Genomic DNA, 25,274 nt, shown 5'->3' with positions numbered 1-25,274 from the left:
TTAAGAAGGTTCGCCTTCAAAATTTCAACTAACTTTCCTCCTACTTTGCGTATTAAAATTCGGAATTATTCCTGTGCAAGAATATTTTCACATGGTAGTTACGTTAAATACGAAATACGATTCTGAAAATATATTTTATTGCGTGTATTCTGCTATATCTCGATCGACATTAGAGAGTTTTTTACGAATGTTTTGAAGAAAAACGCGAAAGGGACTGAAAAGGTCAAATGATAGAAATCGCAGGGAGATAGGTGCGTAGTGGTCAAACAATGTTTCAGTTGAATTTGGATGTATTTCTTATAATGTTAAATATAGATGCAATATAAAAATTATATCAACATAGAAATATAACATATAAATAGAAAGGTTAGCCAATCATACGAATGACACACACATATATCTATATATATAATATTTCAACTTGTGCTACCAATTATTTAACAATCTTTTAAGGAGTCTATAGTGTTATAAGAACTTTGCCTCTTCGTAAGGTGAGTACAACAATGTATACAAGGAAGATATTTTTGAAGTTTACAATATGCGAATAAACATTTGGTGAAACTTAAAAAGGGGATAGAACCAAACAATGGTTTCGGATTAACCAAAAATCACGTTCAAAGAGTAAAAGTCGTAAAAGTCGAACTAGATAATAGTCGAATAATGTTAAGAGTCTGCTAACAATCAAATTATAAAAACATATAAAACAATGATTCAAAAAGTATAAAAAAAGAACCACGATTTAACTTAGTAAAAAAGAATCGTGATTTAAGGAACCTTGGTATTATTTGTTTCTACCTATACATACAGACGTTGTATATCTTAATTAAATATGAAAGATTAATTTTCTGCTTATTAAAATTTGAACAATTATTATGCTGTTAATATATTCAAATTATTTGAAATTGTATATATTTAAACAATGAAATTATATCATAAGATGTGGTTGGTAAATCTAAACGGTTGCCCGCCGAAATACAACTTACATCAATTAGAATAATTGATTGTTTAAAATTACAAATTTAAAATTACAAAATTTAACATAATGTGATCACAGTTCCTAGGTACCTTTACAATATACAGCGTTCATATTTCATTCCAAATAATGCATAATTTATGAAAATTAATTCGAGATGTATGCAAAATTTTTCATCAAAAGACAAATTTGACGTAATAATTATTTTAATTATATTTACCTAATTATATCTAAATTCGCAGGTCCTTACAAACAAATTATACATTTATCACCTATTTTCTAAGCTTACAAGAAAAGGTTTACGCGAAACTAAGGTGAGAACACATATCTTTAACAAAACTCTTATACAAAAATCGATTCCGATAATTGCGACATCGTCAGAAGTATCTTCCTCGCGAGATTAAATTCTAATTTATATTTAAATGAATCTATGAATGAAAACTAATCGAAAAGTCGAGAAAAACGAAAGGGACTCGTTAGAATCGATAATCTTTGCTAAGATTTTCGATTCTTAAGCGAAGTCACGTTTTTAGTTTCTCGATCATCGATCAATTTCCATTATCCTCATTTGGCAACAAGCTCGAATCCAGTTACAAAACATTTGTAAAATGAATTCTACGTTTAATTTTTAATGCTGGCGCGGCCTTTTAATTTCCTCTTGTGTTACTTACTTCCTAGCTAGTAACAAAGCTCGGATGAACCTCCGTGTTCTATCTTCATGGTTGTCTGACGTATATGTCCTTTCGTCGTTTTAGCTCTAATAAGAATTCTTCGTTTACATTTTTGTTTTACTACATTTTTCATTAGTACACTATAATATCTTTTTCATACACCGCATACATACGTACGTACGTATACTCCGAACTTATTTACGCGACTTTCTTTCGAAGTTCGTAGAAATATGATGAGGATTTCTTGGGATTGATTGGGTGTCTGAATTTCTTTTTTTATGGTAACACAATGAATGGATTTTCACGACATAGCTAATCGTATTTGCGATTCTTCGTATCGAAGATTTCAAATAGAAGTAGTCTTGAAGATGCAAACTAATCGAGAAAGTGCACGGTTATGGTAGCGCGATAAATGAATATTTATGAGACAGTCGATCGTATTTGTGACTCTTACTAATGCAGATTTTTAATGAAACAGGTCTTTAGGTGTCGGACTATTGGGAATAACGCACGCTTTCGAAAGGTACACACGCGTGTATTCATTTTATTGCTAGTTACACGGCTGCCGATGTTTATGCATTTATGCTAACTGTAGACACGAAAACAATGGACAAACTAAACACAAATGTATAAACGAAAAACGCCTAATAAAGAAAGGAATAAAGTACGTACGCGTTACAGCATTCAGAGGATAAAACGTAATTTTATTCAAATTTTGCTCGCGTAAAATGTGAATTTGCATGAATATCCACAGCCTACAAATTATTAATTCACGATCAGTCGGTGTATTTCAATACGAAACGCTGGAGCACGGCAACATTGGGAAATTTCTTTCGCCGACCTGTATACACGTTTCAAACGTATACAGAGAACAGAAGTCAGAAAAACTTGTTTTGCTTTAAAACGGCAACATAACCGGCAATCGTGTATATGTACATATATATGAAATCCTCTTTAAAATCGTTATACCGAAACTGAAATATTTAACCGCAGGAATATAACGGTTTCACAAAGAAGAACGAACGAAGAAGGAGGCGATACTTGGAAAGCAATCTAATCGTTTGATTGCTTTTCTCTATTCGATAAATCTTCCTTCTGGCAAATCCTTTGAAACAAAATGGTTTGGCAAAAGGGAAAAGGAAAAAAAGAAGAAACACGATCTCCAAATGTAAATGTCCAAGAAGGCTGCTTACAAAACTCGGTGATCTCGCTTTCCACAGCGCGTCCAGATCATCAACGTTCGAGATCCAAACAAACGTGCATAACTATAAACAGAGTAAGCTGCCGAAACCGAGATCCCTAGGCGAAACTCGCGTAATCCACGGACAGAATCCAGGGAAACGCGATACGAGTCAGCCATCTGGCGTTGCCCATCAATCCTTTCCATCTTCCAGCCATAGCCAACATAAAACTACTATTATTACGCTACTGACACGAATATTGAACTCTTTGTACGTTCTATTCGTGAAAGTTCGATAATTCTGCAAAGTTGGTTCAACCGTATTCATGTGGATGTTGAAGCTTCTCGCGTGTTCTCTTTCTGAACGTTTAATGGAGAGTTTGAAAGTTTATATCTTTACTTTTATAATTTTAACTTAACAGCTTTAATCGAATACGAAGTCACGGTTTATCGTTAAAAGATTAGTGGATATTCAAGATGGATATTTGAATCGAACCGCTAAATCGAAATCCTTGCATATTCTTTTATAAAAGTTTCAAAAGTTGGAAATCTTCTCTGTATACGTATGTAACTTTGATTTAATCGGAGACTATTGTTCTTACATCGACGACGCGAAAATTTGCATCTCTGCGACGTTTACGGAAACGCGAAATTTAATCGAGTTCGATGCAAGGTCGCTGTTATTAAAAATACCGACGTGAATATTTGATTCTTTGCGTCCACTCCTGCGAAATATCCTGAATCTAATGTAACTCTAATTTTGAAAATCCCTGAAGCCGTTATTATTACGCTAACATGCCAACGCTAATATCTAATCCTTCGCGATCCTCCTGTCGAAAAAATCCGAAATATAATCAAACGTCAATTTTAATAGAAAGAATCCATGTTATTATATTACTCGCACAAAATTATGAAATGTCCTAAATCTCCTTACAAGTACAAAAAAAAAAAGACAGAAAAATTCAAAAACAAACGACACATAAGTAGGAAGTAAGAAAATAGAAGAAAGTTGGAGGAAGAGGGGACAGAAACTCTGTAAATTCTCGAGAGAAGAGGAAGACGAAGGAGCTACGAAACGGAAACGGCATCCTCGTGACGAAGTTTCTCGCGTAGCTGCCAAAAGGTGCGTATAAATAGGCCGGCTGACAAAAACAAGTCGCCGCGTCATATTGCGCGGACATAAAAGTTTTTAATCGCTCCGGCTTGCACGCTTTACGAGCTTTGCCTCTCCGTGCCGAATATTTCTATTCTTTTCTACTCCTTCGACGAATTAGTGCAGCTATTTTACAAGCAAAAGAATTCGAAAAGGATTGTTCGTTCTCATGTTCGAAATTGGCAAGTTGGGATTCAACTGCGAATTAAATTTACGATTAAACCGCGGATCTTTGCGTAAATTCGTATTTTTATGAAGGCAAATAATGAAACGGGACTGCGGAAAATTATTATAATATTATTATATTATAATGTAAAAGTTTGTTTCCTAAAAAGGATCAAACGCGCGATATGTTATAAAATACTTCGATCCGAGTATTTCACGTACTTTTACATATCTTTGCATCTTCAAACTTTCTATAATTACGACAAACGTTCGCAGTTTAATTACGGCCAATTATACAATTTTACAGGGATCGATAATGGGACTGAAAAGTTACCGAACTTCCATCGAAATTATTCATTAGAAACTCGACTTTTCGTATGACAAGTATTAACCTTCCAACTTCGCGATGATATTAGAGTGTAAAATGAGAAGTATATTCAGATTGATTTTCTTTAACAACGAAACCAACACTTATAGCAATATTATAATATTTTTAATATTAGAAACGAAGAAAGAATTTCTTACCAAAAATGATGCCAGACAACATATCGAAATGATAGCTATTGCTATACTTCCAACGACGATCTTTCTATCATTTTCGAGCATCGTGTCGAATCGCCTCTTTTTTTTTCGAATATCGCTTCATGTATCTGAAATAGTCGAGCCTTCAGCAATTTCAATCGAATTACCATATTTCTTGACGAACCTTACGTTTGAAATAAATCCGTGTTTAATCTGCTATTAATTAAAATTTATTCGAATTCAAACAAATTCAATATATATATATATTAAGACAATGTAATACAGAAACGTAACAAACAGAATGCAGAGAATCAGGCGCGAATTGTTTAACTGGAAAACGTGAGAGCTTACATAGAAGTATTTATGTTACTATAGAAATGTATGTTTCGGAAATACGAAGCGTTGGAAACACGAGAATATGTGGAATATTTGCTCGCGTCCTTCGCCACGCTAAAAGTCACGAGTGTATACTACGTATCTGTTTCACGAGTGTGAAATTCATCTCGAAAATTTACCAAAATTTAACGATTCCTTTACAAAAATCGTGTAAAAATTTATTTACCTTTATGAAGATCGAATTTGACCAATAATTGATATGATGACACGAGAACATCCTGCGTTATCCTTCGATCGAACATCTTCTTGCGATTATTCTGACGACGCGTGTTTACCTGATGCTTCTCGTGCGACGACTTGAACGGAAGTCGGTGGCACGTTGCCCTAACTCGATTCGTTTCAACTCGTTTCGATTCGTTTCCACTCGTTTCGATTCGTCCAAATGGCGTTCCAGAAAGCGGAATATTTCAATCGCGAATTGTTCTTCGATTTTCGTTTATTTCGAAAATTTGTATACAGTAACATTCGATGTTACGATTTATCGTTGGCTACGCGTATTAATACTAACTTCTCGTTATTTTAACACCGTAAAATTCCTACGGTGTTAAATCACTGTGGCTGATTAATTATTTTTTATGTATTTTAATTAATTTATTAAGTAATTTACAAGACGACCAATGTATCCGTCTCCCGTTTTTCTTAAACGCGCAAAATCTTTAAAAATTTGAATGTAGAAATTGAAAATATATATTTCTCTCTTTATTTTGTATTTTAAACTCGTGCGCCTTCTTTACAAAAATATCGGAAAAATGTATTTTTACTATCAATAATAGATAAAGAAGAAATATCCGAACAATTTCAGAGAAATTAGAATATCTCTTATCTTTCAAGTAAAGTAACGTTATACAGGCTGTCACGAAACGATGGTTACATGTTTCCAACTAAATTGAAGAGAAACAAATATTGCAGAAAGAGAATGATAGAATTCTAATTTTTTTTCGCCTTCGAAATGGTACTTGGATAAGATTTCTTTTAACTAGGAAGAATAGTTAATTTCTGTAAGAACTTTTCGATACTTTTAATTTTCGACTGAACTCGGTAGAGATTATAAAAAAGCCCCGTGACGATTTCAAAGTGGAAATTGCATTCATCAAGGAAGCAAAATTTCAAAAACTTCAAATACATTCAAATACATTATTGATTACGGCGAGTTTGGTTCGTATCGAAATTTGTCAAAATACGGGAAAGCTTTGGTAACTGTCAAAAGTAAATTATGAGGTGGTTTAAAATTTACGAACCTTCTGAAATCAGCTGCGTCACTACGGGTTAATTCGTCCGTTACGAGCTCGTTTGTACACACCGAGTGTCATTTATAAGTTTTAATTATGACACGCGTGGGTCACTGTAATTTTATGCTAGATTAATTTCAGCGAATTTGGCGTTCGCAGCCACGTTTGCAGCAATCGATGCATATTGTCGTAGAATTATTCGCTGGAAATGTCACTTCAGGTTTGCGAAAATATTTGGAAAAAAATATCGCAAGAACAGGACAACCTATTTACATATTTTATAAATATTATGTTTCATACTTGATATTGTGTTTTTATTCGATTGATCTGTGGTTAGAGTAAATTGCCAACTTACGACCGATTGATCTTCATGAAATTTCGTGAAAGTTGTAAAATGATCAATAACAGGAGATTATTTCACGGGATTTCTCTTATTCCAGAGAAATGAAATTCGTCGTGGAACGTTCGACAAATTCCACACGACACTTCGTGAAAGCTTCAAAGTCATCAATCATAGAAGATTAACTGAAGCAATTCTTTTTACTTCGTAAAAATGAAATTTCATAAAGCGACTCTATAGATGTCGCGAGATTTCATAAAAGTTCTAAGATTATTAATGACAGAAGGTTGATTAGACAAAAATTTCTTTTATTTCGGATGATTTTCGAAAACTTTTCACAGAATTCTCCTGATGTTTAAGACAAAGACAAGGTAATAATCGATGGTGTATCGTGCTACGAGCATTGTCACTAGCGTGGCGCGTTTACGACAAGCCGAACGGAAACGAGAAATCTACCAATTACGGCAGACAACCTTCGCAGATTGAAATCAACGAATCGCGATATCCATTGGGCTCCCATGGCGATATTTCGTCGATGTTTGATTAGACTTGGATGGACAGCCAGCATCGTCAAATCGATGTTACGCTTTGCTTGAAACAGTTGTTTGATTTATTCTACACGTCGTTACAAGTAACTTTCAGCTACGTACACACTTGCGCGAATGTCGATAGGTAGAATCATATCGAAATTGTACCATTCTTGGAATTTTTTAAATTCGTTTGATTTTTTATTAAATAATGATTCAGAGAGGCAGCTTTTATGCGCGAACGTTCAAGTTCTAATTAATTGTATACAAATTAAAATCAAAAGCGTTCTTTTATACGAAACATGTGTACGTATTTTTTAAATTGCGTATTTTTGTTAGAAAATACGAGAATAACTATGTACAAGAACTGTGAATGATCCAAACAGCTTTGGAAAACATTTCGTTCTGAAAAATAGAGAAGCCTTCACCAGATGGAATTTCTTATATCCGTAAAGAAGAATATAATTTGAAGATAACCTTTTTCCTTCGCTGATACAGCGGCCGGGGGGCATTATGAATTCCAGTATGCAAAGGAACTCGCTACGTTCACTTCGCTTCTTTACGGCGTAAAATTTCTCTGTTGCCAAAACTCATGCAAAGTATCCTTAGCGGATGAAATCTTTCGTACATTCGCAGAGAAACTGCGGATAACTTTCGTCTTTAATAATACAGAGACCCTGTAGAATCGGCGACCAAGAAACCAGATTACCCGATATACAACAGAAAATTACCCAGCCTAAAAACAAAGAACAATTAGCCGATGAGGAGATGCTTCAAAAATTCACAAAGAAAAATAAACGCCCTGATAATTTGCCTGCTCAGCTACTATCGTCGATGGCGTCACAAGCACCGATCTACCAAGCAACCTTCCGCTTTCATAAACAAGGAGAAACAGGCTTGTCGAAGCAAAAAAGTCCTTTCTGATGCAACGCGAGTTACACACGCGACGAGCAAACACCATGATCGGGAACAGTGTGCACGCTTGATTCGCACGGCCTCGTCAGCGCGAAGAAGGGAAAAGGAAAAAAATCGTCACTCGAGTCGATTGCGTTTATCATTCGCGAGTCCCACGATAATGAGAAGGCCACACACAGAAGGCCGCTTGTATATACTTTTACACGCAGATATAGATTACTATGCGCAGAGTACTTACATCGGCTCGTACAAGTACGCGTGTAACCAGGCTGCGACATCGGGGACACGGGCTCGAAGAAACGAACAAATTTCAATCGAGATTACTCCCTGTTGACATTTTCTCGGAGTTCTTCGAGCGTGCGTGCTCGATCGTGCCACGATAAATAACAAAGAGCGCCAAAACCAGTCCCGCGACCTACTTGCCGACGCCGGATGAAATTGCACTCGGCCCACGAATATTAATAATTAAGCAGCTTGTCGTTCGATCAGCGATCGAACGCCCGAAAACCGTTTCTCCTCTGATCTGTTACCGATCAACCTATTAAGGACGCAATTTTTCTAATTTATATATCGTTTTGTTAAGTACACAGACGTATTAAAATAATAAATACATTATTGTTGATGACTTATTGTCGATGATTCGAACTTGTTGATATTAAACTTAGAAAAGCTAAAATCTTGCCGAACAATGGTAATATTTATGATAATAAGCGTGTTCGACTGTCAACCTCATTCTATTGATTCTACAAATTCGCGCGATAGTCCTTTCAAGAGGAATTTTTCTCTTAAGAACGAACGATATTGTAAAGGTAGCGATAAACTAAAATTTGACAAGAGATGAAATAACGTTGGTGTAGCTACGGTTATAACACGATTCCATGTCCCAAGACGTTGTATATCTCTCGATTACATCGTACCCTAATATCGGAAATTTTTTACGTCCTTTCTCAGACCGAACTTATTTCACTCTTCAAGGAGTTTCCTTCGCTGCCGCTACAAATTCATGCGTGAATATACGATCCGACAGATGAACATGAAAATTTCGCAATTCGACGCGTCCGAATATCGCTGCTTCTCAGAATATTTTAGTCTAGAAAATTCTTACTATTTCGTACACTGTACAGGTAATTCCACACGAACTTCAAATAGTAGTCGAAGCAGTGATATCCGCGAAAAAAAAAACTTCTGACCGAATAAACAAAATTTCGCAGCGAGTGCGTAAGATTCAGGTCGTATATTCGAGATTAAATCTTCCCTTCGACTTGCATGCAATCAGGGAGACACATGGAGTCACACAACTGCACCAAGAATTCAAGGATTGCCTCGCCCTTCACGAGGCTAAACGACGCGTGATTCGAACGAACGTGTGTGTGTGCAACGCTCGAGGCGCAATTGGAAACCTTGAAGGACCAAGATGATAGGACGCAAGGAGCGATTTTATACATTTATCGAGCTGTCGGGGGAGGAAAGTACGGGCGCAAAGGATACGTAAATAAAAGACGATGGGATATGTAGGTCAGCGAATGAAAAGTAACGAGTCAGTCGTGACTGGATGGACATGAATGAATGAACGGAGCAGGAATCGCGAGGGAAAAAACGTGGGGCGTAGGTAAGAAACGATGGACAAAAGGGGAAGACAACGCGGGCTCGAGCACAAGGGAAGGTGGGGAAGGGAAGGCGGGGGTGGCAGAAAGGAAAAGAAACGAAGATGACGGGAGAAAACGCGAGCCAGCTTGGAAAATAGGTCAGACCGGGAGAAAAAATAAAAAAGAAAAAAGGAAGGGAAAAAGAAAAAGCAGCGCGTTAAGAGCTCTAGTTGTTCGCTGAAACATCATAGCGCGATATGGAGTGACGAGAAGCGAGAGTTTCTTACCCTTGGAACCGGTTGCCCGGGAAAAAGTATGGATGCAGTTAAACGCGCTCGTGTTTCGAGCTTGTTAACGATAATTTCTTCGCGAAATTTTAAAATGAAAGTTTCATGGTACGAGCAATGGTAGATAATCGATAATTTTCTACTTTGATTATCTACTTTTTTGGATGAATATCTGTAATGAAGGTAGAAAAGAAGTCATTTTTTCTTTTGAGAGAATTAATAATTGAGGAGGTAAGGGGATAGGTTCTTTGAGAGAAAATTTTATATTAAGAAGTGGAAATTAGAGTTTGTATTGGGATGGTATGAGACTGTATAAATTGGAATGCTACGATGTGTAAAATGGTAACGTCCTGGTGTTTTGGCGCTATGACTGGGGGTGATATACAGCGCGACTAGAAATACTACGCACCTAGTGCTCAAGTATTTAATAATAAACAGAATTGCAAAACGACCACATACGATTCCAAAAGTTTAATACAGAAATCAAAAGAAAACTCTACCGTCTGCGCTGCAATTAAAAGCTGTTAATTAAACCATTGATTTAATCGTAGAATTAAAAACGCTGCCAAACTTCTACTTCCATTCTTCTCCGCTCTCAACAGCTCCTAAAACTCCGTGGAAAATGTTAAGACATTTCGAGAACTTCCTAGCCAGAGAAAAGTCAACCAAATGTTCCCTTTCTATACCAAAGATCAAGAACGCCGAAGAACGATTACATGATTTTAGGATTAAAATCTTGGTAACCAAACCAGAGCTTTGGAGCTCCCAAAAATTCCAACATCTGTTCTAAAAAGCAACCACTAAGCCTAGTAGAAACCACCCCAATTATTCTCAAATCTCTGTAGCAAGAATAAAGAATTGTGGACCCATTAAAAAAAAAAGCTTATTTACCAAAGCGAGACAAAAATCATTCGTCCCGCAAAAAATTCAAACATGCAAACACTAAAACGCTCATGTTTGACAATCACTGCGTAAAGCCATCTTAATCAACCATGGAAACAAACCACCCTCAACGACTGCTCTCGAAGCTCTATACCAAAAATCGCGCCAGCGCCGTACCAATCTCTCGAACAAACGGCAAACAAAGCTCTAAAAAGGTGAAAGCAAAGGGAGAAGCAACGGATCCGGTCAAAGACAAGAGGAGATAGGAGGTGGACGAGGGAGAGGAAAAGAAAGGGGCAGGCAGAAAGGCAGGCGGTGGGAAAGCGAGAGAGACGAGGAACAGGTAAGTAAGAGAGAAAGAGAAATATGGGTCAGAGGATGGACCGGACGGAATATTGATCCGGCCACCTCACGATAGTTGCCTGTGTTGCGCTATGCTCTGCCATGTTTTCTCTCTCGCTTTCTCCCACTTGTTATTCACCCTCTCCCGACTACCGAGGAAAGCAGATACACAGAAAGAGAGGAAGAGAGAGAGGGAGAGCTACGATGAAGACCCTTGCAGTTTACCTTAGCTCTGCGGACTCCTGCAGTTTTAAATCGAACACCTGAGCCACGGGGAAAGTTGGCAGAAACGTTTACGCAAAGTATCGTGTTGCATCGCGAGTCCTCGCCACGAGTGGCATGGTATATTTGACTTTCAAAATGTAGAAAATTTACTCCATATGTTGTTATATAAATACGACACGTTATGTAAGGTACGTCGCCTTCAGGATTTATGCACCGATATTCAAAACTTGCTGTAACTATGAACACGTTCTTAACACTTCTGAACGTGGTTTTTTCTCGAACAGCGCAGAACCATAGCGGACCTGACGTAGGTTTTTAAAATCCTCGACCAGTTTGTTGACTGTTCACGAAATTCCTCAATTTTTTAAATTGTACGCTGCTAAGATATTCGTCAGAAGGAGGCAACTTGTTCTTGCGTTGCCTTGTCTGAGGCCCGCAACATTTATTAAAGCATCGATATGTCAACTTATATGAAATTGCAGAAATCGTAACTTGAAATTAATGTTCATTAACTGGTATGAAATTGTAAAAGTCGTAACATGAAGCTAGTGCTCGTTCCTTTATATTTCAGTTCGTGTACTCGTGTATCCGACCTCGAGAGGCGCATATCCATTAAATAAATAAATAAATATAACTATTGCCATGTACGTACGATTATATGTTAAAGTAAACTATTAAAGTAAACGATTACGAGGAGATTACACCGACGAATGCATCACGATCATGCGAGTCGATTACGAAAGTTTGATGTTTACTGAAATAACTATGAAATAAAACACAGAAATAGCAGTAACATAAACACTTGTTAAAATGATGTATTGCTATAACAGCATTAACATATCGGACGTTAGTTTTGCAAAGGAAATATTTTGCAGTGGAATAGAAGTTAGTTTAAGGAGAAGAAGAGTCGTTTGGTTTCATGATTGATAGGATTGGTTATTAAGGGTTAATTCGGTAATTGATACGAGTAGCAAGAGGTTATTTCCAAGTGGAATATATTTTTGGTTTCGCGCTAGCTATTAGATTGTCCGAAATGTTTTTTTCGTTTTATAAGGAAATAATAGACGCACAACGTTTTTTGTTTTATATCAATTTATTGAATTATACACGAATATAATAATAGAATAATAATAAAACAAAAATTGTTGTTCATTTATTATCACCATATGAAACGAAAGAAACTTTTCGGACAACCTAATAGATGCAGATAAAGATGTAAGAAATAGATATTCGTATAATAAAAGACGATTACTTTGGTCCATTCGGATATGTTATTCCTAATAAACTATATATATACATAATTTCTGAAGAGAATCGCTTTCCACTAATCGAATCGTCTAATTAGATGAGAATCCTCGAATCAAGATATCCATTATCTATCCATTATCTCAGCGAACCTTGGTTACTTCCAAAAATGAAATCAGAGCTTAGCATGTATCGTACACATAGATACATTTGTCCAATATTGCTTGTATTTGAATATCTAATTTTTGCATGAAATATTTCCATAAACTTTTCCAACGCAATACAAACCTATAACTTTGCTGGTATTGTTTCAACGTACATGCTACGTACATGCTGAAATCGCAGCAGTAAAAATCTAATAATGAGATACTATTGGGTTGGCAATCAAGTGATCGCGGATTTTGTCATTAGGTGATATTGATGATGATAAGTATGCAGCGATGCTCTAGAAACGATGAATTATTCGATAAATAACTGCAATTTAAAATATCGTTAACTTGGATGACCAGACAACTCGTCTTAAATAAACAGACGATACCAAGGGATGCGTTTCGCCTACTAAACATTGCAATGTGTCAATACCAAAGTGTGTTACAAAATGAAGTAAAATGTTGCCAGAGGATGCGACAACTGCACGAATTTACAACTTAACGCGATGGTAATCATCAATCTCCTGTGCGACTCTATGTCTTTCGGATGAAACGAAACGAAACGAAAAGACGTTTCGTGAAACGGCCTGTGCAGCTCGTAAATTTCGACGGACGATCTCGTCGTGACGCGTTATTGTTGACGACGACGAGCCGCGCACTCTCGTAAACCGGACCGTATCGAATAGTCGCGTTGACGCGGGACGAAAATATCGCGGGATGCGATTATCGTTCACCGAGAAAACCGGAAGCCGAACAGCTCAACACGGGTTGGACGTGCCGGTACCCATGTGTTGACACGTAATTATCGCTGCGTGCACGGGTACACGTGTCTTCTCGTGAATTTACTGGCTGGGTTGTTTGAATTTCTATGGAGAAACACGCTGGACGCTCACGTCGACCGATAAAGCGAGGGTAGTCGGTGGAACGTTGATTTCAGAGTCGATATATTTTCAAACAAATTGATTTCTCAGGAATATTTACATATTCAGTTGTTCTTAAATTTTTCCAGTCTAGAGTCGAAGGTCAATACGTCGTTCCCTTATAGGTAGAATTTTTTATATTGAATTCTTTTACATTCAGAATTATGTCAGTTGAGTTTCTTACAGAGGCTGGATATCTTCAAACAAATTAGTTTTTGAGCAATTTTACGTGTTCAATGTGTCGTTTTTAAATTAGGAATTTTTCTTTGAGTATGGAGTCGAAGATCAGTACGTTGTTGCTCGACTGTAGAACTTTCTACATTAACTTTCTCATGTTAAAAAATGACACTTAAGTTATCATTATCGTGTTACTTGCAGCGGTTGGATATTTCCTTGTTTCAAGTACATATATATTTCGTATTTTCAATTGTAAAACGAATGTCTCAATATCAGTCCGATTGTACAAGAGTCTCCAGACAATTGCAACGTAAGTAGAATAGAACGGAGCGCGGTCAGGCATTAAAGTCTATTGCCCATTTCCATGAAAACGACTGAGTTTGCTACTATCGATAAGAAAAGACATTCTTCACGTAGCTGTACTGGTCATTCGAAACGCAGCAGGTAAAAGTTCGAAGGTTAAGCAGACGTAATCCGACACTTTCTCAACGAGATGAAAAAACTTCCGTCAAAGTTGCTGCTTTCGTTACGAAGCTCTGAATCTCCTGGTAGACAGGAGAAAAAATGCAAAACGTATCCTTGTTACGTGTTCGTCTACGACAAATCCAACTCTGTAGCAGTTAAAAATGAAAATACAACCTTCGCTAAGTTCTTCGAGAGTCGATTCAGACCCATATGTATTCGAGTGTTATTCCACTGTAAATCTCGATGTAGAGTCATACTCTTAACTCTGATCTACACCGCTGAAAAAGAAACGGAATATACGAGCACTGCGGATTTGAAGAATTTCAAATTTACGATTGCCATGAATAAAGCGTAATGTAACAACCTTCACGTGAGTTTGTTCTTTAATACCAGATTTCGCAAATCATATTACAACGTTTAATCGTATTATACGTGCATATTATTTAAATAGAATTGTTAATGTTTATAAATTCGAATAGTGGAATTAATGTTACTAATATATAGATAATTAATCTGAATCGTTATAACAGAGATATTATGGATGTAGCATATAATTATCGTACGATTACTATGTATCGTGTGATGAATTTATTAAAGATATGTACATAGACAATAATAATTGTTCTGGTGTAATGAAAATACTTGTTACATTATCATTTCAAACTATCGCAGTTATCATAATAATCGAAGACAAGTTTTTAAAAAATATGTACATAACTATAACTAACATTTCTGAACGTTTAGAACAGATCGTTTTGACTTAACTTCAGTGTTGTTACAGAGTCCAGTGTCCAATGATTAATCCAGGATATTATTGAATATTTATAATACTCTGCTACTCAAATCAGTATAAATACCAGTACCTATAATAATAATAAACGCAATAAATATTTATTATAAATATCTTTCGTTTTCTCTTTCAATCGTTAGATTAACTCATTCATCGCTACCTTATTTTACTATGCTCAACGTTATTCGTACACTCTGAAGGTATCAAATATTATCATCCCTATTTCTAAGCTTTCGAATCTTTACGACTCTCAACAATTTCCCTTAACAATAGAGTTCTGTTCCTAAGTGAAAGAATATTATCAAAATTCTGTTATTAAATAGAAGGATATTCCCAAAAGCCAATCTCTATCTATCAAGTTCTGTAACGAGTTATTAACGAATATTATTGCAAGTTTTCAATATGTATAGTTGTCGATTTCGTGCGATCCATCGAGACGACGACTATGATGATGAATGTTATTAGTAGAAGATCCTTTAATCTGTGAATCAAAACGTACGAAGATCGAGGTGATGGTACTTACGTATTCGGTCATCGTGAATGAGTTCCGTGTGTTACAACGCGTGCAAGTCATGAATGGAAGAGAATGCATCGTATTGATTTCAGTGTTTCGCAACTACGCCCCTGTCGCGGCCACCGTGCCGCATTCATCTCCACGTGACTATAATCGCGCGACTGTAATGCGTTAACAGGGCCGTATTCGTATGCTTCGAACAATCGCGTGGGCGGCGGCTACTTCTTTCACTTTAAATAATTTCATCGGGGCACCTGTTCCCCTTTGCACCTGCTCCCCAGCTTCTTTTATAATCGAGCGAAATTTTTTAGTCGGTAACTGTCGTCACATGTATTCTACAGGGTGTATCGTTTAAACGGGAACACCTAAATATCTGCCTTATTTATGATCGTTTGAAAAATATCTTTTCTTTTTATCATGAAAAATTTATGACAGAATTCTTTCCCAAGGACAGCTTTTCACATTTCGAGATCGTCGCTATATTTTTAAGCGGATCTCTATATTCTTTTATCCAACACTATTGATGCGTCTTTTTATTCTCTACGCAAAAGTATTACGGTACTTTTGCCTGGAAATGCTTAGTTTAAAAGATATTTGAACGTTAACTTTGTAAAACTTGGGGCATGAGAGAACAGGAAAGCCGCAAAGTTGATACTCTTGTGCTTATATTTTCCTTGTCTTTCCTACGCTACGTTTAATGAAATTAAAATCGAGGTATCTTTTAAATTATACATTTCCCGACATAAGTGGTTTAATGCTTTTCTAAAGAGAATAAAATAACATCCACCGGTGTAAAAAAATGTACAGAGTTCTACTTAAAAGAATACCGATGACCTCGAAATCTGCTAAAAAAAGAAAAGAAAAATAATGAACCTGAGAAAATAGTATAAGTGGCCCTGAAAATAATATAACTTTGTGTTGAGAAGTTTTTTTCATACAACAATAAACAGGGCAATTTTTTAAAGTTATCTCTCAGACACACTGTATATAACTGAAATCGAAAGCCCGATTTATCCAATTAGAAGAAAGTGGCGTAAATTAGTAAGAAAGTCGTATTCGTTATACAAGACATATAAATTGTCATCATACGACACATTCTACCGAGCTTTTATGAAGAAATATCATCAACTGTATTTCACTATACTTGGATGTAGAAGAGAAACAGTGTGTTTAGTAGAAAACAAGATTATGCGAGTGGAGAATACAAAAAAAAAAAAACAAAAAAAAAAAGAACAAAATAAATTTTTTCGAACAGACAAAGAGTATGTTTCAAATAGTTGAGAAAGGATTGAGAGTGTTTAGAATGATTTAAGAATCGTTAAAGTATCGAAAGTGGAGGAAGAGTTGTCAGAAATGCATGAAATAAAGGATGTGATGGACTTTCTGTCTGAAATTCAAAACAAGAATTCGGTTATTTATATATTAAGAGAGTGGAACGAGGCTCGAGCCAACATTCGTAACGTAACGTGGTGGTAAGGAATGATATAATTATCCACCTGAAATATTGTGCGAATAGTTGAGACGCAAGGGCAATAAAGAAACTCTTCTAGTCTGCTCTGCGATCGAATATCGCGTTTCTTTCTCGTTTTCTATAGATTCGCGACGACTTTAAACGGTAATTGCGGCTCTACCTTAAATGAAACTTCCACCTAAACATTCCAACGTATGTTCGACAATAATGAGACTATTATTTAGCCTCTAGTTTCCACTAGTATAAAATTGGCTGTGACAAGCGTGGGAAAATCGATAATTTGTGTATAGAATCGCCCAGTCCTAAGACTTTGGTCTCTAAAATAAAGTTTAACCAGTTTGTCGAGGAATTATTGCTGATACTAATTGACCAAGGGAAACATAATCCAATAATCATTACTAATAGTTCTTCGTGTTCTCGCGAGATATAGAGTCAACGCGTGTCCCCTAAGATATTACCAAATACTCAAATACAATAATAGAAATATCCTCGAAACATTTACAACGCATCCGAGTTATAAAATTTCGTTTCTAACCACTTCACGGTGGATATTCCTTAAACACAAGCTTATAAAACAACGGAATCTTGAAATTTAATTTTTACAACTATCAACTACCGAATCCATCATCATAAATGCCACCAAAAAACAAAAAAAGAATTACAATGCAGCAGAAAATTTAGTCTTATTCTTATTTTCTCTGACTATTCAATACATTGCAATGGACAGTCGCAAAAGATTACAATATTTGAAAGTTATACTGACTCTTAAAACTCCTTCTATTTCTGCTTCCTATTTTTCGCGTTCTATTTTTAATAACAGAAAAAATATCCTCTTCTTTGAAAAAACTAAAAAGATCAATGTGTACATACAAGAAGAAAAAAGAAGAAAGAGTAAGAGATACAAAGTAGTCGTTTGAAAAAAAAAGGCAACGATAGAAAAGCTCAAAGGGAAGTAGGATTCCAGACAGCCTGGTGTCCACGTGTCATCGCGAGGAAGACACGGAGGAACGTGGCGCGCGAGTTACGAGCGACGGGCACGCTTTATACGGCAAAAGTTGGACGGGTGCCCGTCAAAGCTCGAAAGTTCAAAGGAACGATTCTCGAACGATGCACGGCCTCGTTGAGCGGACTGGCCAAGTTCGTCGAGCTTCCGACGCGTCCAATCAAGGTTCGTCGAACCGGGCCACGTTATCAGCGGACGGCCAGGATAAAGGTCTCCGATAATCGATCGCCGGAAAAGGTTCTCGGTCACCGGGAAACTTTCGGTCCTACGCTCGAATCACGTCCAAATCGACCGTGATCCCACCACGTTCCAGTCGGAACTCGGGGAAATTGGGAGAAATTTCTTTTCTTTCTTTTTTTTTTAAATTAATTGCGCTTTGAAATATTCTGAATATTTTTTTTTTTTTTTTTTTTTTTTTTTTTTTTTTTTTTTTTTTTTTTTTTGATGGAGAATATTTTACTTGGGAATCTTTTTAGTGGAAAATAAAAGAGGAGAGAGGAAAATTCGAAAATTTTATGAAAGTTTGTTCAGCTTAGAAAATTGATTATGAGCTTTTTGGAGACAGTGGACTTCCTTCACTGTAGGAATTTTTATGGATGAAATTCTATTTAAAAAATTGGAAAAAATACAACGAACTATGTAAAATTTTTTTAAATATTCGCAAAATCCATGGGAAAATCCCTCCGGCTCTGATGGGAAAATCACGGAAACAAATTTTTAACCCTGTGTAATCGGATTTTTCTTCGCCCGTGAGAAAATATTCCGCTAGATCGCGGTTTTTATAAAGCTAACAGCTTAACGGTGATAGAGGAAATGCAATGGCAAATAAACATGTTAAAAGCTATGGGACGATCAAACAGTTGTAGAAAATTTGTTATAAATATGTTATATGTGTTACGTGTTGTAATCTCTATGTACATTTTCAGATTGATTTATTTAGCGATATAACGATGACAGTAGTGTCTCACTGCAGTGCCAATAAAATTTCAAAATGTTTTATGTAATATACGCAATATATGCAATACAATTTTTCTATAGTAAGTATCCAAATACTCTCATGGGTCAGTATACACAAAAAAGAGTCGTGTACTTAAATAGACAATATGTAAACACATCAAAAAATACTTTTCATAGTCTCATTACGTAAAACTGAGAAAATGTTTGCATACACCTGGTACACCCAAAAGTATCGCCGTACAGTGGAACATTTGAATGAAGATTCGGGACAAAGATCAAGAGATGCATATAGATAATCTAATAATTTATTGCATATATATAATATACAACAGAAACGTAAAAGAATACCTTGTTGACAGTGAAAATCAAAATTGCAGGATTATTTGAACCTTCTTCTTATTAAATTGCTCTTGAAAGAAAGAAAGAAATTTTTTATTTGAAAATTACGATTATACGTAGAGATAGAATTAACAAACAACAATGTATAATGATCGAGTGAGCTAATTTTCGATTTTTACTAATCTCCTATCGATTTTTCAAGGGAATTATTGTCTGAGAATTCCTATTACTTACTTGCAGACTGATGATATCATCGAGTACGAAGATCAAAATCGAACAACGATTGTTTGGATTTCTATCGACTGCGTGCCGCATTCTGCGCCGTAGAAGGCACTTTGAAAAGAAAACGATGGCTAAATAAAACTGGTGAATAAGGAGAGAAGAGTTGCGAGAGATTCCCAAAGCAGCACGCGGAATTGAAGTGGAAGCAACGAGGCCCAGTTTTCCTTGGATAAATAATTACGCTATTTTAGCCAATTGTTTACTATTCTCGCACGTTTCGCCGACGTCGTCCGCAGAGTTTCTAGACGTCGAGCGTTTTGCTTATCAATGTAGGTCGTGGTTGCCTTTGTTCATCAAGCTGCGCTCCCGCTCTTTCTCAGGAGGCGCCTCTGTCGCAATAAAACACGCAGTCGATAAACATTTTCGCCGAGTACGCGAGAACGATCCTCCAACGATTATCGACTTTCAACAACCATTTTCGGTATTTTCCTGCCGATCGCGTTTTCACGCGAAAAATATTAATACGAGGCGTGTTTCTTGATTTCCTATTTTGTATACCTTCCTTTCGCCTTGTTCGTCTGTGATTCGAGAGGTGGACTTCACGCGAATTGTTTATTCTTAATACGTCGTAAAATGAAATAAAATTCGAGTTAGATAAAATACATATCTGCCGCGAGATTTTCTTAAAAAGCGATAAAAGTAACAAGTTATATAGCGATAAGAAAGTAAAAGGAAGAATGTTGAGAAAAATATAAAATTAAAGAAAAATTAGCATGCTAAATATAGCGACAATAATCTTCACGATATGATGACAATAATGTTGCAACACTGAATACAATAACAAAATAGGAGTTCGTGCAAAAAGAATTGAAACACAGATAGATATTTATGAAATTTGCGTAGTTGCAATGTTGTTTCATCAATTGACTGACGCGGCTATACCGAAACAAGGGGAAAATATGGAAAACGAGATTGAAGAGTGAAAAAGAATATTTCGTGAACGCGATTTCACGCGTTTCGATTGCGAATATCTCGATTAATTTAGCTGGTACACGAGTTCGCCAACGGCCGATTTAACGAACGTAATTAGATAAGCTGGGATTAGTCTGCTACGTAATTCAGCGTGGATAATTGCAGTGTCATCGTTCGACGTGAAACGATGACGCCCGCTCATTCATCCAACGACGTAGGAGAAAACAGAGGAAACTTCTCTCTCTACCTATCTATCTATCTATCTATCTATCTATCTATCTATCTATCTGTCTGTCTGTCTGTCTATCTATCTGTCTATCTCTTTTCTAGCTCGCTAATTTCACGACGACTGAAACCAATCGTGTAACGGGGAGCAAAGCAAATAATCGATCGTCTGTAGCCATTTGTTCTATTCTATCGGCGATCGTACACAATTCAATTTATTAACTTCCACATCGATTATGGTAACAATTATATAATCGTCAGCATGATTACATTTTTGGTGGAAGAACGACGGGCAGAGGATGATAGAGAAGAAAATTATTCCTGTAATATGCTAATTAATGCTATTTAACGCGTGTTCCCGCTTGTGGAACTTGTGGTAAGATCGGGGAAAATGATAAGTTAGATGTGATTTAGAACGTGTCGAGAGTTGGTTGTCAGTGTTATTTATTATTCTCGGAACTGGACTACTCGGACGTTATAAATCGCGATCAAAACCTAACGAATTAACTCGACTTGACATATTATTTGGTTTAATTTTAGCTGGAAATAAATTCTAGATGTTTATGTATTGAAAGAGTTAAAAAAAAGTTTCCAGAATTCTCGGAATAATCCAAAAAAAATATATAAAAAGAAACGTATAGTATTTAGAATACGATATTTCCTTCTCCTTCTACTTATATCGCTTTATATCTTCTATATTTATACCTTTAACAATAAATCCCTGCTTAAATTTCGTATCTTTCATCAAATTCGTATTTTTACGAATTTACGTAAACTACATAGCTATAAAAAAAAAAAACATTTTTCAAAATAAACTGTTACATATATATTGTTCTGTTCGTGAACAAAGGTTCAAACGTTAGTGACACTAGAAATAGCTACCGTTAGAAACTAATTTTTCGTCGAAGATAAATGATGCTTCATGCAACATTTCCATTCTTCTGTTCGAAACTTTCGAATCTATTCACAGCTATCTATTTTTTCGATACCAAAGTATACAAGAAAAGAATGCAGTAGCTAGGAATTCGCGGCAACTCTTTCGAATAATTCATTTCCGCTAAAGTGCCGTATTTTCCATTAATGCCGTTGGAAATCGGCGCGTCGTAAAACTAATGGAATTCCACGCGGCTATCGATCGTTCGCAACAGACGGTTACTACCTCGATGGTGGAAATGCCACGAGAAGACGAATAGGAAACGCGCTGTCGGCGTAGCGTGGCCTACGATAGTTCGACTTTCTTCGAGACCATAAACGATAACGAGAAACTCCTTCGAGATCGCGAGGAAAAAGAATTAACGCGATTCATGTTGCACGTGGTTGCGCGAATCTTCTGAATTAACGAAACCTGGCAAATGTACTTCAATATCGAGTCTTCTTCCTTTCTCATTAGACGATCCTCGCGTTCTTTTTTCCTCGAATTTTTAACGATGCTGTAAAAGATTGAGATTGAGAAGATCAGCTATAATCTCTATTTAAAAATCCACGTTATGCCAATGACCTACCTGTCGAATATCAAATAAATCGTGATCATTCAAGCGTCAAAATGTAAATCACTCGACTATTACGAATACCCTGTCTACTCAAGGCAAACTCTTGCAAGCTTCAAACACAAGACCAACCAATCCTTTGAATAACAAATCCAATCAGATTATAACTCCCGGTTGAACCCAACTACCCATCGTTTCAATAACCGCAAACAGCATCAAACACGCACAAACTCTCAACAACAGTTAAAAGTCCTGCCTTGCAGAAGCCGAGCTGATGTTCACCGAGCATAATCCATAACACAATGGTAGTAGCTGAATCTGCAACGAGTCTGAAGTATCATAAACTATGCCAAACGTCAATTTCCCAAGAACAACGTCAATTTTCCCTGGTATCGAGCGTCCAACCGGCGAACGTCACTCGAGGATGGGAAAGATGATGGCGGCACGCTTTCGACGGCCGGCACGAATCACGGGAAATACGATTCAATAGTGGATCGAACAATCGAGCGGAAAATAAAGGAAGACATTCGGCGGGCGGGAAAGGGATCGATAGCGAGTCGAAGTCAAACAATAGGCAGCTACGGCGAAGGTAGAGGCGAAATCACAATAAGAGGCCAGCTTAATTTCCCAGCCACAAGCTGGTACGAGAAGCTTTTCGTATCGAGCAATTTATTTCGTCTGGCGACAAACGGAAAAACGAGCACGGAGCTGTGTAAGTGCACGGCGAGGAACAGCTTCGCGAAATACCAAGCGCGCACAACTCGCTCTCGCGTTTTATCGCTCTCCAACGTCTCTCTACCCTTTTCAACCCGCCCCTCTTCCATCACCGGCGTCTCTTATATACCGGTTCGAGCTTGAAAGCTTCTAAAGTTCAGAAGTCAAAGCCGCGCACACGCTGCGGCGTACGGTTTCAAAGAGCCTTTTCCACGCTCGTCATCCTCGCGACCGAACGCTACCATCGTGCTTTTAGCCGGTTCTCCTCGCGACATTCCACGACTCGTTTCCTTCGCCTGTGTTCGGTTACTTAACCGAGTGATCCATGCATAATCGTGTAAAAGCCTTTCATTGGTTGAAAGGAAAATGGAATGCCAAAGCAAGTAAGTAGATCGGGAATGTTCGTGATCAGACTAATGTCAACTGACTGGAAAAAATTGCGAATCGTTCGCTTTCGATTTCGATGGAAATTTATAGGCTTGAAGAACAGTCGAAAATAATAAGTGCGTATCTTTGCTTTCTTTTTCTTAGTCGTAGCATCTCGTGCGAAATCGCCTTGCAAAGCTCGAACCTTTAAGCATCAGGAACGAAGGACGAACGTCAAGGCCGGGAAGAAACGCACTTAGAATCCTCGATTAAGCGATTGTTTAAATCGCGAAAAATTGGGATTTGATCGTTTCGATTGCATTAATGACAGTTCGAACGTTAACAGTCTAATTTACAACAGAAAATAAATCCTCGAATTTCCCAATCTTTCCGTCTTTAAAATCAGCAAATGAAATGGAAGCTGAATTAACTCAGTGATAGTTATGCATTACAGATAATATTTGTCGGATACAAACTGGTTATTTTTATCGTGAGAGAGAATATAGAAGGTAAAATTTGATATTCGAGTCGATGATATACGAGTCACGTGTATCCTACAACATTTTTGTCGGGTCGTGTCATGATGCAGCATCCATTAAAAAACAAAAAAAAAAACAGAGAGAGAGAGAGGGAGAAAGGAGAGAAAAGGAGAGAAACAAAAAAGAAACAGAGAACAAGTGGGAGCCGGTAGATTGCCAAAATAACAATTCCCTTTGCCGGCAAAAAATCTATTCCATTCAATTTCCATACAAATACCTGTTCGCCACGTTCATCACGTTCAGCTGCGTGGAAATGTTAAAACGAGATGCATTGTGTTTGGGAAGTTTGTTTCGACGACAGAAAAAGAATGGTAAGGGAGAAATAGAGAAGGATAGCGAAGTTATTTCTGTCGGTTCGCCGAGATATTTCCTGGCTAATATTTAATTTCAACAAACAGAATCAACAAGAAACACGATAACGACGATCTTACTTTTCATGGCGCTTGTACGAAGTTCCTCGAGCTTCAATGCAAAATGTTTGCATCGCGAAAATTCTTCCGGTTGAAAACACGCGTTGTGAATATATTAACACTACAAATATCCAAAATGGATAATATATTCGTAAAATGTAGTTACAAGTGTTCGAACACTTTCGCGAACCTGTATAATTGCTATGGGCATAATTAACGTTGACTTCGTAGTAATAGAATTCCATTTCTCGGAGGGAAAATTTTAACTGCTCGATTAACAGACCTCCAATTCATCGAATCCATCTACTTGATAATGATAACACGAATAAAAAATAACAGGTGTTAAGGAAGATTGGTGAGCTCCTATTATATAAATTCCAGTTGAATATATCAACTGCTACACGAATTGGCTGTGTCAGCTTCGAAATATTTCGCGCGAAAGCTGTAGAATTAACGAATCTGAGAAAAATTGGTCAGACAATTACATTAACACTCACGTAAGACATTTGGTGAAATATCGGTGACCTTAAAATGTGATAATCCTAGATATTGTACCAACGACCTCACGTTATGACGTTCTTAATAGCGATAAGCCTCATTCTTGATGACGCAAAGTGGTAACAATCTGGATACAATGAAATACTGATAACCTCGATTCGCAATAACCCTAGATAGTTGTGATCTCGGCTCACGGTGCTTCCAAACAATTATAACCGTGTAGTGTAACTCCAACAATAAGTAACGAAAGAACTCGAGTCATCGTAATTCTCAATCCTTTCGTGTTACGTATATATAATAAATGTACTTACTTTCGATAAAATATCTCGGTGTTGAATCGCAATACATTACATATTCTTCTCAATGTATCGTCTAGCCACTGATCACTAAATATGGACGACGTTAAACCATGTTAACC

General features: G+C 36.9%; 1 protein-coding gene and 1 long non-coding RNA gene across 8 annotated transcripts in view; both read right to left on the bottom strand.

Moving 5' to 3' along the window:
• Positions 1–25,274, bottom strand: part of LOC126867311 (serine/threonine-protein phosphatase 2B catalytic subunit 3-like) — a 236,378-nt gene that overhangs the window by 160,839 nt on the left and 50,265 nt on the right. The gene's annotated exons all lie outside the window — the stretch shown is intronic.
• Positions 273–5,727, bottom strand: LOC126867380 (uncharacterized). The gene is made up of 3 exons (XR_007690228.1): positions 5,227–5,727; positions 4,668–4,792; positions 273–1,730 (listed from the first exon to the last, which is right to left on the bottom strand). It is a non-coding gene; the product is annotated as an uncharacterized LOC126867380 (long non-coding RNA).

The sequence above is a fragment of the Bombus huntii genome, chromosome 7, assembly GCF_024542735.1.
Source record: "Bombus huntii isolate Logan2020A chromosome 7, iyBomHunt1.1, whole genome shotgun sequence".
Classification (NCBI taxonomy): Eukaryota; Metazoa; Arthropoda; class Insecta; order Hymenoptera; family Apidae; genus Bombus; species Bombus huntii.
This window is presented reverse-complemented; position numbering and strand designations above follow the sequence as displayed.